The sequence below is a fragment of the Nicotiana tabacum genome, chromosome 15, assembly GCF_000715075.1.
Source record: "Nicotiana tabacum cultivar K326 chromosome 15, ASM71507v2, whole genome shotgun sequence".
In the NCBI taxonomy this organism is placed as follows: Eukaryota; Viridiplantae; Streptophyta; class Magnoliopsida; order Solanales; family Solanaceae; genus Nicotiana; species Nicotiana tabacum.
The window spans coordinates 14,119,091-14,121,975 of NC_134094.1; the positions used below are offsets into that span (position 1 = coordinate 14,119,091).

Sequence of the window (2,885 nt, forward strand, 5' to 3'; positions counted from 1 at the left end):
ACCCTTAGTACTTCAAAGAAAATTACTGCAATAATTGTTTCTTCTAAACCATCAGGATGAGCATCCTGGACCTCCATCCATGTAAGGCACTACAACCCATATATTACGATCACTAACGAAGGATACAAGACCAATAATCTCATACAGAAGATCTAAAATAAAATAATAGCAAGTTATACAAATATAATGTTGACACAACTTAATTAGGTTGAATACAGAAAATACAAAAAGAAGATCTCATCTGAAGAACTAAAATCTACCGGCTGCTTAAATCTTTTCTTACGGGGATAAAAAGATATAGGAAATACATCACATGCAATTTTAATTTGCTAGAAGATTGAAAGAAAAGCTCCATATGATTGGAAAAGCTCCATATGATTGGTTTTAATGAGGAAAAGTGGTTAATTAGCACCAATTTATTGATGTAACCGTTATATGTATTAATTGGTTGCAAACGTTTCACTCTTCTTGGAAGATTAAGATTGGTTTTAATGAGGAAAAGTGGCGTATTAATTAGCACCAATTCACTTATGTAACCGTTATTTGTATTAATTGGTTGCAAGCGTTTGACTCTTCTTGGAAGAACACGATTCTCGATTTTTTGTTTATAAAAAATAGAGAGCATAAATGGAAAAAAATTTAAAAAGGGCAAAAATACAGGAAAAAATATAAATGGCAATCCTCATCAATACATGGTGCCACATCAACATTATTATTCCCAGGATTATATAGATATATAGATTACCTATTTAAAAATTATGTATATATATACATACACACAATTATTAAATATATATACTCCTATTAATTATTTACATTCTTGATTTGTAATCTAGTTTTTTGCATTTATCCTAATTATATTCTAATTTGATTTGAAGTCTATATTTTGATAAGTTCAATAATTCATGTCATGTTAAAAATAACTTGTGATTGACATTCATTACTATTTAATTCAGTTATGATAATAAGATGGATGACTATTTAAGTTAATTTTTTTCATAGGTTTTGTGCTGCCTAAAGCTTCATTAGCAATAAAAAATCTGGGTGAAGTACACAAATAGCCCCCAAATGGATGGTTTTTAATTTTTGTTCTCGCTGCATGGAAAGAACTTCATATTTAATAATTGTTGCCCCTCGTTTCCCTCTGAACAATACTTTTAACTTTTGATTTTAAAATTTTGCCCATAGGGCAAGAAGGGAAAAGAAAAGACAACCCAAAAATATCATCTTTCTGCAATTTCTTTGAAAAGAACTGGTTATTTGTCAAAATTTCTGCTCATATCGGCAAAATCCACAAACTACAGCCAAACTCACAAAACTGGCCCAAGTTGGCCCATATTCAGCTAGAAGTTCTTAAAGCCCACATTACACCATCTTCCAAACCTATTAACATAAGTGCTCTCTATAAAAACCTCGCGTCGTCCCTTACATTTTCAGAGAATTAGGGTTTTCCTCCATAGCCGGGTTTGCACCTCTACTTCAATGGCTTCACCTTTTATGGTAGCTAACGATTCTATTTTTTAGATTTGTTGTAAGCTAATTTTGTTTTTCTTTTTTGATCTTTAGAGCTGTGTGTTTTCTCAAAAAACAAAAACAAATAGTGAATGTCCAAATATGATCTATGTTTCACTCTTATAGCTCTGTGTAATCCTGGTATTGTTTGGTTATTTCTGTTAATGATGGTTTCACTTTTGAAATTGGGGCGGGTTTTATTCAATACCCGTAAAATCCAAGTGTTTAAAAATCATCAGAAATCGAGCCCTTTTTGTTGATTTCTTATCCGAAAAGGGAAATTTCATATCCTATCGCCTTGTAGAGCAGAGTCTCTGCAATTACTACTTGGGATTGGCCATGAGAATTACATTCCTATTAATTCTTCTTAAATTAATATTACTGAGTTTTATTGGCCTATGAGGAGACCTATTATTAAAAAACACCATCTTTCGGGACTGAATGGCCCTTTTAAAGGCCTTGCTGTTAATTCTGCAATTCTGAGGCCTTCTGATACTTTTTTTAAAAAATGATTTATCTTTTGATTGTGCTAATGTTGATTTTCTCCAATTATAGTTGTTACACTTATTTTAGGTCTTACATGTATGTCAAAATTTAATTTTGGTATTAAAAGATTATAATTTCAAGAGGCTCATAATTAGTTTTGTATGTTCTTGTTAGAGTTGAATTGTATAATAGATTATTTATTCTGTTAATTCTGGTAAAACATTTGATTGAAGCATGTTTAATTTTTGTTCAAAATTGGATTGTGCTTATGGACGGTCAAGTGCTGTTTAGATGATTTGACAACAGTACTTAACAAAAATACATAAGCTACATTGAAAAGCCACTATGTTCATTCTTCATGTCTTTCCTTTATCTTCATTTTGGAAGACCTGTCCCATTGTGGCTGATATTTAATTCAAAAAAACTCTTTTATATTAAAAATGTTCTATTTTACGAAGGCCTTCCATTCTTTCTTAGAGCAGGGCATTATGGTTATTTATAATGTTGAAATAAAGAAAGTATTTTTTAAGTAAGCTCCCGTTTGGCCAAAATATATGGTCATAAATACAAGACATCATAGGATCCAATGTAATTTGATGGTATAACTGATATTCTTCTTTTTATTTGTGATGATTTACGTTTGAATTGGGGCAAGTTTTTGCATTACTTGTATGACTCAAGTGAAAAAATCATCACAGAGCAAGCCCCTTTTGTTTATGTATAGTGGTTGAGACTTTTCTCTTTTATGGGAGGAGAGAATCCTACTATATGTCCGAAAGGTGCGATGTCATATCCTATCGCCTTATGTAGCAGAGTCTCTGCAATTATCATTTGGGATTGGCCATGAGATATACATTTCTCTTTGGACTTTGGAAAATACTTGAGTT

The 2,885-nt window shown here is 31.5% G+C and overlaps 1 non-coding gene across 1 annotated transcript; it reads left to right on the forward strand.

The window, feature by feature from the left end:
• Nucleotides 1-1,904: 1,904 nt before the first annotated feature.
• On the forward strand, nt 1,905-2,000 carry LOC142170124 (small nucleolar RNA SNORD96 family). Its single transcript, XR_012699711.1, has one exon. It is a non-coding gene; the product is annotated as a small nucleolar RNA SNORD96 family (small nucleolar RNA).
• Nucleotides 2,001-2,885: the final 885 nt, after the last annotated feature.